The sequence below is a fragment of the Ictidomys tridecemlineatus genome, unplaced genomic scaffold, assembly GCF_052094955.1.
Source record: "Ictidomys tridecemlineatus isolate mIctTri1 unplaced genomic scaffold, mIctTri1.hap1 Scaffold_191, whole genome shotgun sequence".
NCBI lineage: Eukaryota > Metazoa > Chordata > Mammalia > Rodentia > Sciuridae > Ictidomys > Ictidomys tridecemlineatus.
Genome location: NW_027521642.1, coordinates 395462 through 410146, shown reverse-complemented (window position 1 = coordinate 410146; position 14685 = coordinate 395462). Strand labels below are relative to the sequence as shown.

At 47.9% G+C, this 14685-nt stretch overlaps 1 pseudogene; it reads right to left on the bottom strand.

Moving 5' to 3' along the window:
* LOC144372928 (neuronal acetylcholine receptor subunit alpha-2 pseudogene) lies at positions 1-1278 on the bottom strand (annotated as a pseudogene).
* Between the last annotated feature and the right edge of the window lie 13407 nt (positions 1279-14685).

Genomic DNA, 14685 nt, shown 5'->3' with positions numbered 1-14685 from the left:
ACATGGGTTTGCAGACAAGAACAATTTGAATTTTGAGGTTTCACGTCATTTTATACTCTACAGATGAATAAATACAGAGCTTAAAATACAAAATGGCTTGTCTTAGTTGCTCAAAACTTGTTATACACATTCATTTCTCAGTTTTCACTCTGAGATTTTTTCTGGGTTGATGTAATTCTAAGATGTAGCATGCAGGAACAGCTTTTACTGACTTGCTTTAGGAGCCAGCAGAAGAATCCAAATTTACTGAAATAGCAGCAGTCCACATCCTCAGACCACAGGTGGTCAGCAATATATTTCACACCTTCCAGGGTTTTCTGTATGCAAGGCGACAGTAAGATCTCAGGCTCCCCAGAGGGAGCCTCCACCCTGGGCCCTGAGGCCTGTGGGTGCAGGCGTCTGCAGCCATAGATGATACCCATGGAGGGGGCTGGGCGGCCTGCACACACCCATCTGCCTTTCTCCTCCTCCTCCTCCTCTGCCTCCTCTCTCTCCTCTGCGTTCATGTTGGTCTCCAACCAATAACAAGTTGGGCCTGGGGAGTCTGTGGCTCTAAAGGAGGCTGGTTCATCAGCAGCCACCGGGGCACAAGTCCCAGCAGGGCCACCTGCACCCAGCGGGGCATGCTGTGGGTGCTGGGGGAGCTGTGGTGCACATTGAGCATGAAGATGATGATGACAATGGAGAGGGTGACCAAGATCATGGTGAAGAGCAGGTACTCGCCAATGAACGGGATGACCAGCGAGGTGGACGGGATGATCTCAGTGATGAGCAGCAGGAAGATGGTCAGCGAGAGCAGCACGGAGATGCACAGCGTGATCTTCTCGCCACAGTCGGAGGGCAGGTAGAAGACCAGCATGGTGAGGCAGGAGATGAGCAGGCAGGGGATGATGAGGTTGATGGTGTAGAAGAGCGGCAGCCGGCGGATGACAAAGGCATAGGTGACGTCAGGGTAGATCTCGGCTCAGCAGTCATACTTCTTGCTATTGTAGGTGCCCGTGGCATTGATGATGGCCCACTCACCACTCTCCCAGTAGTCCTTCAGGTCCACCGTCTGCTCCATCAGCTCCTGGTCGATCTTGGCCTTGTCATAGGTCCAGGAGCCAGACTTCATCTTACAATTCTGCTGATCGAAGGGGAAGAAGGTGACATTGATGCTGCAGTAGCTCTTGTAAATGGCAGGGGGCACCCACGGCACAATGCCCGTGGAGAAGAGGTGCGCTTTGGTCATGTGGGTCACCGCAAACTCCCCATCTGCACTGTGGAGAGAAGACCAACTGAGGGCTCTGCACACCCACCCGACCCACCCAGACTGCTGCAGAGAGCAACGTGAACAAGGCAGTTCTCAAAAAAGTGTCCCATCTTTTGCAAGGGTATAAAATTTCCCAAGAAGATAAATATACTTGAGTTTTTTTTTTCATAAACATCGTTTTAATTGCAAAAGGAGGAGTTTTGAACACTGAAAGTACCAAGAATTTTTAAAATACCCACTATTAACATTGTGATATTATACATGTCTATTCTACTGTCACCCAGACAATGTTTCTGATGGCTTTGCGTATTTGAGGTCACAGGGTGTATGCAGTTCCATTGCCTGTTCTATTCCTTTAATATTTAAGAGTGATAATTTTGAACTGTACTTTCCTAGCACACAGTGAGCAAGCAGCCTCTTAGGTAGAAGGTCATGACTTTTTCATTTGGATCTTTTGTTCTTTGCTCAAGAGACATAAGATTTTGGCTAGGAGTCCATGCATCTAACCTCAACCACTAGGGCCCCCCTAGGAGGCAGCTTGGCACCAACAGGAGGCTGGCTGGAGTGCTCAGGAAGGACTCAGCCAAGGGAGGGGAGGGAGCACCATAGCAGAGGGCCCTACAGGAACAAGAAATAGCTGGGGCCAAGGAAAACCTTAACAGTGCTCACTGGAGACACCAGGTAGATGAGGTTGGGGTCTTCATAGGAATGAGAATCCAAAGACCCACAAGGACTATGGGGACACTGGAATAATGGTGACCAGTCAGATGGGACTTTTTCAACTCCCCCTTAGCTTCCTACGGTCTGTCCTAAAGTCCAGGGCATCAGAATACAAGGGAGTTTCCCATGGAGTAGTTCCATGGTAGAGAGACAGACTGGCTGGAAACAGGAATTTTGAAAGAGAGTAACAAATACATCTGGCAAAAAGTCAAAAAGAATGTGTCTTTATGTGTCTACGGAAGTTTGACTGGACCTTTCTTGTGAAAATCGTCTTAGTGGTCATGGCTTTATTGACAATCCTGAAATGTGAAGTTGTATTTGACCCTAGGACTTAGCTCATATCTCTGCCAAATGCTCAGGAAGCAGAAACTAGAATGTTCCTGGGTGCCAGATCCTGGGTACAGAGCAATGGGGTGGGGGTGTGAGTCAGCAAACACAGGTACCTGCAGTGTCAGACCTGCCAGGTCACCCAGTGGCAAGTGTGTATTTACCAAGACGGCTTAGGTGAGAGGGCGCTGGGCCTGCCTAGGACCAGACAGTGTAAGGAACTGGTGTAAGAAAACACTGACCTCTCTGGAGGTCTAGAAATGGACTCTCTCTCTATGTTTTATTGTTCAAAAATATCATTTCCAAGGTAGGGTCCGAGGGATTGGGAAGTGCTGGGTAAGCTGGTTCTTTGCTGCAGGACTTAAAACAGCATTTAAAACACTATTGTGCTCTGCTGGCTTCCAAAGTCCTTGGCAGGGGATGACAGACATACAGTGTGATACAAAACCATGACCACAGAACCTTGTCATAGCTATTAATATTTTAATATCTTAAAGCAACCTGCTTTAGAAAATGGTTTTAGACAATTATAACACCTTTTTTTAAATTTGAACTTCTTAACTTCTCAATGAAGAATTGCCTGATACCAAACATACTAATAAAAATATAGATTTCTATTTCTCCTATCAAAAAGTATCTTAATTCATTGATTTTTGCCCACTGGGAATCTCTATAGACTCCTCCTCCTGCCCCCCCCCACCCTCCAGCTTCTGTTAGCTTCTAGTTGTTAGGGTGAGATTGATCCTTTGGGTCTTGAATCCAAGGCAAGTATAAGAAAACATGATTAAAGAAAAAACATGCCCAGTGAGTTTGTTCTTCAAAGGTGCTACTATAGGATGCCACTTACCTGGTCAGACAATATTGCCATCCTCTAAAATTTCAACTCTTAGGTATTTTTAGAGAGCCTGAACCACATTTTCCAAAGGATACTCAGAGTTGGCAAATCTGTTCCACTATCACCATGCTACAAATGAATGCATCTTCAGTGCCCAGTAAATGTTAGTGTGTAGGAGGGAGAGAACAGAATGAAAGGAATAAAATAATACAGAGGAGGGTGTTCTCTGCTAAGCATTAAGAGGGAAATGATGAAGCCCTCCAAGTCCCCTTTACCATCCCTCCTGGTGGTCTTCTCAGGGCTCCATGGCTTCCTACTTGTTGTAAAGGACAATGTCAGGGATACAGATCATCTCTGAAGGGACCCGGAGGGAGGTGATGTTGCCAAAATCAGCGAGGTTCCAGTGCAGCTTGTAGTAGCTCCACTCCTGTGCAGGGGAGGGGTTCCATCATTTCCATGCCAGGGAGGGGCCTCTGTCAACCTAGGCTGAGCTAGGGATTCCGGACCCCCCAGAACCCCACCCAGCCCCACAGAACAGAGAGGCTGCAATGCCAGGAAAGGGCTCTGACCAAGGAACCAGGCACACCCTCCCAGATAAACACCCTCCTCACTTTGCCCCCACCTCAGTAGCTAACTCCCAGGCAGGTGGTGTCCTCAGCCATGCCCCTGGTCCTCTCTTGCCTCTGTGGCTGGCTCCAGTGAGGCACTCCAGGATCTGAGCTGAAGCTGCATTTCAGCACATCACAGTTTACAGAGGTGGTTAGATTCTCTATCCAGGAAGAGGCTCCAGAGACAGCCGGCCAGGGCATGCCAAGCAAGTGGAAGTGAGGACCACAGAGGGGGAAATGCCACCTGCCAGAGGCATGCAGCTGAGGTTCGGAGGTATTTGTGACCTCCAGACTATGTTTCAGAGAACTCTCTACCCAGGGGCCGGCCCAGGAGGGAGCAAGTGTTGCTCTGGAATTCACTCCTGCTCTCCCCAAATCATGTCCAAGTGAACCTATGTTTCTCTCCCCGGATCAGTTTTTATTCTCTCTCCATTTCATTCAGTATATTTTCAGTTCCAACCAACATTTTGGGGAACCCACATCAAGTTGGGGCATATTACTGTCCTCAGGCATGTGGTAGTAAGTTGAATCACATTCATTTTATGTCGCGACCCCTTGCCCACAAGGAAGACGCAACTCAGGAATCTTCTTTCAGCAGTTTATTCAGGCCCTTGATATTTCTTCTACTAATCCTCGGATGCCCCTCCCAGCCTTAATAAAGCATCTCAAGCCCCAATGCGAAGCTGCCACGTGGAACTTTCTCATAGGGTGCTGAAAAACCATGCGCCAACTCTCCCAAATAAGGAGTTGTTTGTCACAAACCACAGCGGAGCCAGCGCCATCTTGTAATGGCGACCATAATCTGCATAAGAGGCAGAGGCGGCTCACCACAATTTTACAGATGAGGAATATGAGGCTCAGAGAGCTGAATAACATGCTCAGCATCTCAGGGTAGCCAGAGGTGGTGACGGATTTATGGCCCAGGTCCCACAGCAGGGTATGTCCTCACCTCCCGCCCAGCCCCTGTCCCAGGTGACCATACCATGGGGACAGCAGCAGTGACCTAAGTTCTAGGGCTACCCCAACTACACACACAGTACCTTCCTTGCTCTGGTCCCCAGTTGGCATATCTGTAAAGATGAGCCTCCTGACGCGCCAACAGTTCTGGGATGAACAGTATCCACTCAGAGCCTCTGGACCAAGGTCTAATTTAAATAAGTAGCTGAAACACCCCAACACCATCTGGGGCCCCCTGGGGGACGGGAATTACAGAAAGGGCACTGAAGGGCCAGGCACCCATTCAAAGGACTCAAACAGAGATGCCAATCAACATTCTGGTGGGTGTGGCTCTCTGCATGTTTACCTCCGCCCAGGGACAGTCAGGTACAGGTGGGGCAGGGCACCAGCTCCTCTTTCTCAAATTCTACTGCCACCTCCATGTCAGAGGCCTTCAGAGCAGCAGAACAAAGCAGGAGGTGTAAGATGGGAAGGAACACACTGGGGTTCTCATGAGACCTGAGCTCTAATGAGTCTGCCCTAGGAGTGGCTTATCCAGGAAGGCCACGTGCTCTTTGGCTGTCCTTCCACTGAGAGGTGGGGTCTATGGCCCCTCCCTGAATCTAGCTGGACTCCTGTATTTCCCTGACCTACAGAATATGGCAAGATGGATGCTGAGCCCATTCAGGCCATCAGAGACCAGCAAGTTCTGCTTCTGTCTGGGGACCCTCTTTCTGGGAGGCCTGAGCCACAGGTGGGAATCTGTCTTCCCTCCTGGAGACACTGCAGGGAAAGACCCCGAGAGGTCCTGGGCAGGGCCAGGAGGTCAGCCAGGCCCACCCTTTCAGAACTTTCCAAACACCCCTGCTGTGAGTAAAGTTTGTCCTTAACCCTTCAGTACAGGACAGCCACCAGCCAGATGCTCCCAAGTAGTCACCATGCAAAGCAGAGGAAACACTCAAACTCCTGACCATGAAACTGATATACAAAGCATCCAAGTGGCTCTAGTTGGCGAGCTTCGGGTTTGTCAGGCAACACAAACAGGGATACTCAGCGTTCTTTGGTAGAAGGAGCAGAGACAGGCACACCTGGGTGCCCCCTTTACTGGCTCAGCTGCACCCTGCTTCTCATTTTCCTCAGCTGTAAAATGGGCAGAAAGAGACCTCCCTGGGGTTTTGGTGAAATGCACCCTGTCCCCAAGCAGCAAGGACTATGAAATGTCCATTTCTAAGAAAGGCATCTCTCACTCTCTGGTGACATGTCCAGGGAGTGGACTCAGAGCCTGGCCATGCAAGCATAGTCCTCTGGAGAGGCCACTTGCAACCAGATGACCCAAGTGGCAGGTGTTCACCAACCTTGAATGCAGCAGCTTTCTCCTGTCAGGGAAAGGTACAGGGAGGGGTGGGGTGAGGCCCAGCGATGACTGTCCCCTCCCTGCTGGGAGAATCCTCACCTGCTTCAGCTAGACATTGGTGGTCATTGCCAGGGTCTCGGCTTGGCACCAGAATCACGAGCCACCATACACCTTTGTAGGTTCAAACAGCAATTCTTTATTCCCGCTCTCACACCGCCTCCACACAGGTCCAGGGGCAAATCGCGTTCTGCCGTCTGCCCGCACAATTCACCTACTCCATGAGGCTATCTCCAAATCCCATTTTAATCTCACGAGAACTCAACGGGAACAAGCAGCAGGAACACCCTAATCCCAGCAATAATCTTCAACCTCCAACTTCCTTAAAACCCATTGTCTTAAACTGGCAACACCTTAAACTCAAGGAGCCGGTTACTTCCTCAAACCTGATCAGCTCTAAACCCGGATCTGCCTTGGTCATTGAGCAAGGTCACCTTATTAAAGCATGCATGCAATGTCCCATCGAATGTCCTCTAAGCAGCATGGGGTATGCTTGGCAAGAAAATTTCGATGCGTCATTCCTACTTGGTAATGGCCCTCAGCAGGTCATCATTTGGTTCTTCTTGTCCTGGCCGGTAAGAGGGAGAGGGCAACAGAATCCAGAGCATGGGATGAGTGAGAGGGGCTGCCGGGACCCCTACCCACAGGAAGAGCCTCTGTGTGGCACCCAAGCCCAGCGTCCCTCCCAACACTCTCCTGGACTCAAGATTCTTCAGAGTCACACAAGAAACCCTCCTGCTGCCCTCTGCTGCCCAAGAAGGGGATCTGGGCGAGAGAGGGGAAGGGGCTATGGCAGCCCAGGAGGAACAGGCTGAGGTCCCCGCTGTAATGGAGATGGTCTGGGAGGCTGGGACTGCAGGGGGAACCCTGGGGAAGAGCCTGGAGTCTGGAGGCTGATTCTGAGGGGCCCTGGATTGGGAGACAGGCCCACCACATCAATGGGCTGGGCAATGGACAGTCCAAAGCCCATGATCACCACATCTGAGGTGTTGAGCACCAGCCGAGCCTAGAAGTTATAGCCCTTGAAGAGGTATTTGAAGAGGCGGTCCTCAGCCTGGGTGTGGGAGCTTAGCTGAGCCAATGCTGTGGGATAGGAGAGAAGAGGAGGGGTCTCCAGAAGCCAAGGAGGCAGCGGGCATCTGGCTTCCCATCAAAGCAGAGGCCCCGCCATCTGTGTGAGCTTCAGCTTGCTCATCTGTCAAGTGGGATGTGAATTCAGATCCCACTTCAAATCCTGTGGAGGACTCACTATGATAATGTTCATCAGAGTTGTGCACAGCTCCATGGCCACAGTGCACTCGTTCATGTTGGTCGTCAGTACTGGATGTCAGTACCTGTGTGATATTAGATAACAAAGCCAGAGTGCTGTGGTAGGGATGGGGGAGATCCAGCCCAGGTCGCAGTTAAGCTGCAGGGAGGGGACTTGCCCCATGACAGCAAGCCTGGTGGTGAGCAGTGTTAATTCCACCCAGTTGTCACAGGAACCAGCAGTACCAGCCGTAGCCCTCGCCACTGAGGGCACCTCCCTGAGTTGTTCCTAAACCCCTGGCACTTGCCACCTCTCATCAACTAGGCCAACCACTGTTGATGGGTCTCTCGGGGGGTTGTCAGTACTCTGCCAATGGCTTTGTGCTAGGCACAGGCTTTCCTTCTATCCGCACAATAGCTCTAGGAGGTCCACAGCACTATTTGTGTTTTGCAGATGAGAAACACTAAAGCTGGGGACATTCAAGGTGACACAGCTGTTAATATCAGTGCCTTGACATCCCCTCCACCTTCTCCCTATGGAACCAGGCACCAGCCTATGACCTCTAACATCCTTGCAGCCTTGAGAACTGCAGTGAGCCCACCTGCAGGATATCCCCCCACCTGGCACATGAGCACAAAGTGGTGAAGTCACAGAGATAAGGCGGCCACTCACCTGCTGGGAGCAGAAGGGGCCACCACAGGCCAAACTTCATCCAGGGTGGCATTGCAGAATGGGAGGGGCCCATGGTGTCAGAGGAGGGCCTGGCTTCCCCTGCACATCCCCTGCTGTGCTGTGGTCTAATCTGGCAGGATGTCACCAAGCTGGCATGGCAGGGGGCCACTGGATTCTGCAAGGCTCCTTCTGCTGAACCTGATCAAAGCCAGAGAATGACTCCTGAGTCATGCCTCCTCAACACTCCACAGAGGGATGGAAGGCCTTCCAGGAGCACCAGGCTCCTGGACTATCCCCAGCTTGACTGAGGAATCCACGTCTCCCTCTTTCCAGAGTCAGCCAGCTGATCTCCCTAGACAAGACTGACCTACCAGGGGCCACCAACATTCCCATCACTCTGGCTTCAGCACCTAATCTGTAAAACAGGGATAATTGCACAAGCTAGTCAGCAGAGGAACACAGGTACCAGTCACAGTAGTCTAAAGGTGGAAATGGTCCAACATCCACCAGCTTATAAACATATAAAAAAAGCCATTGGATGGATGTGATGGAATGTGATTCAGCCACAACAAGGAATGAGGTGCTAACATGGAGCCACCATGTGGAGGAAGCTGGGAAATAGCCCAGACCCCAAGAGGCCAGACACAGAAGCCCCTGTAGGATGAGGACAGGAAACTCCACAGAGACAGAAGGACAACCAGAAAGTGGATCTGGGGAGGGAGGGTAGTGAGGGATTGCTTAAACATCATTGGGGGGGTTCCTTTTGCAGTAACAAAAAGTTCTGGAAATACACGGTGGTGATGACTTCACAATTCTGGGAGCATTGCTAAAGGGGGACTTCTGTGCTATGTGAAGTATACCTTGAAAATGCTGTCCTTAAAACATACACCTTCTGGATTAATAAGAAGCAGCCACTCTTGGGCCATGAGGCTGGTGGTGTGTGCAGAACACAGCAATGAAATGGAGGCAGCGTCAAGAACGGTGAACTTCTTGACTTGTCATGGCAGCGAGAGTTGGGGAATGCAGTATTTTAAGTCTATATATTATTGTATGTCCTATGTGGTTTAAAACTTCTCACTAAGGTAACGTGTTGAGTATTACCTTTAAAAGTGGGCCCATTCATGGGCTGGGATTGTGGCTCAGTGGTAGAGTGCTCCCATAGCATGGGCACGACCCGGGTTTGATCCTCAGCACCACATAAAAATAAAGGCAATATGTTGTGTCCATGTACACACAAAAAAATATTGGCCCATTCAAATTAGTTTTATTTTTAATGAGTTGTTTTTAATGGGAGAGGAGATGCCCTCTGCTTGGGTACACTCTGCATATGGGGTGCAGACATAACATTGGCTTTCTGCACAAGCTGTGGGAGCAAGTTCTCTTTTGGGGATGGTGAGAATGTTCTAGAACTAGATAGTGGTGATGGGTGTAATGGTAAGTTTTATGTTAAGTGTATTTTAAAAACAATTTCTAAAAACAAACAAACAAACAAACAAGAACAAGGCTAAGAGAGTGCTTTAAAAATGTAATCCACCTCATGCATGAAGGAATTAGAATAACCGTTAATGGAGGCATGAAGCCACATTCTCCTACTCAGCCCTCGTTGTCCCAACATCTCAGCAGTGAGTCCAGACATCACCCATAATTTTCTGCTTCTCCCCAAACCTGTCACACTGCTCCCTTCTGCCCTCTTACCAGGAAAGGAGAACTGGCCTGGAGCTTGCAAATGTGGCTCTGGGTCCTGGCCAAGTCACTAGGCTCTGCTGGGCTTTTGGCTTATCTTTCTCCTGCCCTGCCTATCTCCAGGACAGGGGCAGGGAACAAGTAGGATGGTTGTGCTCCTGGAAGCTCCTGGCCCTGTGGTGGCTGGGCTGGACACGCTGCTACTGGGTTTGTCAAAACACCAGGGCCCAGTGGCATCACACAGAGACAGTTCGTGCCAACTGGAGAAGAGAGGGTGGGAAGGGTTTGAGGACAGTGTCAGTTCTGGAACTTATTTATTGCAACAGGCTCTTCCAGGGTGTGTTTTGGGGCAAAAGGCCTCCCCACATCAGTTTCCCCAGGAGGTATCAACCCAGAGACTCACTAGAAAGTGAGATTTACGTTTGTCCCCTGTTCCTTGAGAGAATGCTGCCCCTTACCACCAGCCACCCTTTCTCACCTGGTGCCACACTACCCCACTGCTGCTCTGGGGTTTCCTGCTTCATTCTACCTCTCTCAGAGGTGACTGGTTCCTTTCAATCCCCCAAATGGTTCCCAGAGGTGGCTGCTCTGGAGAGCTCTCCCAGAAGAGGTCTCCACATGGTAGAGACAGGGGTTCTTGGGAGCTGCATCCCACAATAGCTCCAGGCTCAGATCCCTCTGGAGCTGCTCTGTCCACACACCAGGTGCTGTGGCAAAGCTGCCCAGGTTCCAACGGGAGCGCAGCTTCATGTACTCACCAACTAATCATCCCCTGAGTGCCACATAAGGTTTCTGCAGCACCCACCCACCTGGGATTGGCAGCTTCCCTGACCCTGGTGAGCAGAGCCGCTTGGTCTGGGGTCTCTAGCTCTCACAGGGGACTGACACCTTCCTCCAAGCAGACCCTCTGCAAATAAAGCAGCATAGCCAGGCTCTTTCTAGGGAAAGCTCTCGTTGCTGTCCTGCTCTTTCCTCTTGTAACCGTTTCCTCCAGGTACGTATACATCACCTGCTATCTCAGGGATTAGAAGCCATTTTACTTGTCTTTGACACTTTCCACACTTCCCAAATTTCCAACCATAAGATACATCAGTTACTTAATACAATAGTGCGTTTGTTTGTTTGTTTGCTTGCTTTTATACTCAGCAATGCCTGCTATACTTGTATATGTTCTCCCTCAATCTCATAGGGAAAGGGGCTCACAAAATATCATGTAAACTCCATCCAAACAGAATTCAAGGTTTTGTTTCTGTCAGAGTCCTTGCGGTAGTTGTAGTAAACTAGTCTGCTGACAGTTCTTGTCATCAGGCATGCACGCATGAGTTCCCCTTCTTAACCTCTCTGCTTCATTTGTTTACTGTTTTATTGAGTTTTGACACAAGTGACTCCATTTTGTTTCTGACACCTTTCACAATGGCAATTTTTCAACCTGAACTTGAAAATAAAGTTTTGGAGGGGGGCCTACATAACACTAATAAAGGAAGAGCCTCCCCTGGGGAGAATACCAGCATTAAATGACTGATATCCACAGACCCCTGTAGGGTCTTGGAGCTCTTCCTCCAGCACCTGGGCCGCCAACATCCAGGTTCCTGTCCATTGAAAGACCGACCTGCTTCCTGGGAGCTCATCAGCAGAGTCTCCAGAGGTCATTAAGACAAGGTGGCCTCTGAGACAATCAGAGTGGGACTGCAACAGCCTGCTTCACAGGTGGCAACAGAGTTTCTGCCTTCTTGACTCCAGCCCTTGCCCCATCTGCAGCAGGTTTTGCCAGGGTCAGCAAACAGGGGAAGGCACAAATGAAACACACACATACAAAAAAAAAGAAGAAAGAAAAATATCTGTAACTCTATGTTGTGACTGAGCATGTTTCAGCATTTCTGTTTTTAATTTGATATTTGATTGACCATGAGACCCAGACTTGGCACTACCTGCTCAGGCCAGATGCCAAACTCAGTTGAAGAAATTTTAGATGTTGATATAGATTTGGCTTTTGGCACTTAAAAAGCAGTTTAAAAAGATGCAGTTTTGTTGTAAAGGTACCATCTCTAAACTGAGAGCTGCCAAAAATATCAAGAAGACTTTTTAGGTTGACACATCCTTAAAACACCGAAGCCAGGCAGCCTGGGGGCTCTGAGAAGAGGTAGAGGATTCAGAAAGGCAGAACTTTCAGTGGCTCCACACAGGGAAGGAGGGAAAGTAGTTGCCAGGTTGGGGCTTCACAAGAAACAATGATATTTAAACTGTATGGATATGGACCACATCTGTCAAAATTCTTTGGTTTTACATGACTGAAACCCTGACCCAGAGAGCAGGAACAGAATGAAATTAACTGACACTTGTAAATGAAAAGTCTGGAAGTCATTAAGCTACAGGTTCTGCTGGATTCAGGGGCCAGAGTCGCCTCTGGCTTGTTTCTCCCTCGCTCTCATCTCCCTCTCCCGCTATCCTGGTTTTCATCTCTGAGTTCAGATGTAATAAGATCTCCAGGAAGTTTGTACTCTCAGCCTCAAATCCATTAAGCAAGAAGAGTCAGAGAAAGTCTCAGGGTATCTCATTAGTTGTTATGGGGTTACATGCTCATGCTGAAAGAGTTGTTAAAGATGGGAGAATGGAAAGCTGCAAAGACACAAGCCTTCCTTTTAAAAAGCATCATGTACCAAGTACTATACTAAAGACCTTGTTGTGCATTTTAAAGTTGATTTTTAAGACAATTCCTGAGAAATGTATCTGATCTTCCTGAGCTTCAAGCCAGGAAAGAAAGATTCAGCAAAGGTTAAAACATGCCTGAGTCACCGAGTATGTGGTGGGGATGGTAGGTAATGCTGTAGTTAGCACTTTTAACCCTTGAGTTAGAATGGAGCTTGGAACCACCCAGTCCAATTAAGAATCAAACAGACAGCATTCTTGAGCAATGTTCCCACAGCGTTCATAGCATTCCAGGGATGCATACCAGTTTAAGTGAGCCCAATCCATACAATAGATAGCAAGTTCTCTCTTATTTTGAACTTGCATTTATACACCTTCAAAGTTTCTTTCTCCAAGGTGTTTGGACATTGACATCTATTCAGGCTATATCATCTTTTTTCTTGTATTGTTTTTAATAGTGAATTATAGTTACACATAACAGTGAGATTCATTTTGACATAATTATACATGCATGAAATATAATTTGTGCCATTTCAGTACCTACTACTTGCTCTTTCCCTCCCCACTTCTTTCCCTTAGTCCTCCCCAGACTCCACTCTAAGATCTTGCTTCTTGTTGAGAGCCACGGCAGGTCAGAATGATGCCTGGCATTTGCCAGAGGGAATGTTTGAAAGGTGACGCCAGCAAACCATTGAGATGATGATTTGAGTTAAGCTATATATAATTGCTGTGATGCTGGATTGATTGTATTGTATATTTGACCTTTACTGTTGGGCAATGGGGCAGCTCTTGCTGCCTTGGGCGCCCACTACTTTGGAGTTCTCACAGGGATTTCCGGAGAGTTCTCATTGGTTGGGGAAGTGCTGGAGAAGCGATTTCCAGAGGAGAGATTTCCAGAGGAGGGATTTCTGGTTGATGTGTGGTGTGTCCTGGGAGAAGGCCGCATGGGTGGTGTTGGCGGAAAAGTGCGTGTGCAGTGTCGGTAAGAGTTGAAATAAGGTAGTTGCTGTTTGAACCTACAAGGCTTTGTGCCCAGCCAGACTGTGGCAGCTTCTATGTATTTATTGTTTGTTTTTTTAATGGGCACTTTGTAGATATACATAAGGAGAAGTTCACTGTGGCATATTCACGTATGGGTACAGCATAATAGGGTCAAGTTCCTTCTGTGGTTCTTTCCTTTTCCTGTCCCTCCCTCTCCCTCTTTATCCTCTTCCTCTACTCCACTTATCTCTCTTTTATTTTCATATGATCCACCTATATCCACCACTTTCCCCGCCTCACTTTTCTCTAGCTTCTGCATAGAAGAGAAAACATTTAACCTTTGACTTTCTGAATCTGGTTTATTTTACTTAGCCTTATGTTCTTCAGTTACATCTATTTACCAGCAAACTCCAGTTTCATTATTCTTTGTGGCTGAGTAAAGCTCCATGGTGTATTTAGACCACATTTTCTTTATCCATTCATCAGTTCATGGGCACCTGGGCTGGTTCCATCACTTGGCTATTGTGAATTGCACTTCTGTAAACGTGGATGTGTCCACATCACTCGAGTATGCTGATTTTAGTTCTTTTGGATAAATATCAAGGAGTGGGATATCTAGGTCATATGGTGACCCATTTCTAGTCTTTTGAGGAACCTTCATACTGTTTTACAAAGTGTTTGTACCAACGTATAGTTCTACCAACAATGAACGACTGTGCCATTTTCCCCACATCCTTGCCAGAATTTATTATTTGTATTCTTGATGAATGCATTCTAACTGGAGTGAGATGAAATCTCAATATACTTTTAATTTGCATTTCTCTGATTGCTAAGGATGTTGAACATTTTTTTTTCATATATTTGTTGGCCATTTGTTTCTTCTTTTGCCCATTTATTGATTGGATTATTTGGTTTTGGTTATTAAGTTTTTTATTTCTTTATATATTCTGGATATTAATACCCTGTCAGCAGAGTAGCTGGCAAAGATTTTATCATTCTATAGTCTCTCTCTTCCTACTCCTAATTGTTTCCTTTGTTGTGCAGAAGTTTTAAAATTTGATGCTGTATGACTTATTGATTCTTGGTTATTTTTGGTTTTTGTTTCCTTTAGCTTCAGGGGTCTTGTTAAGGAACTTGGTGCTGATACAATGTAGCATTGAGCCCATGTTTTCTTTTAAGGTTGCAAAGTTTCTGGCCTACTTCCCATACGCCTTGATCCATTTTGAGTTGACTTTTGTGCTGGGTGAGAGGGATCTGGTCTCATTTTCTACATATGGATATCCAGTTTTCCCAGCACCATTTGTTGAGTCTGTTTTTTCTCCAACAGATGTTTTTGGCACCTTTGTTGACTATCAGATGCCTGTG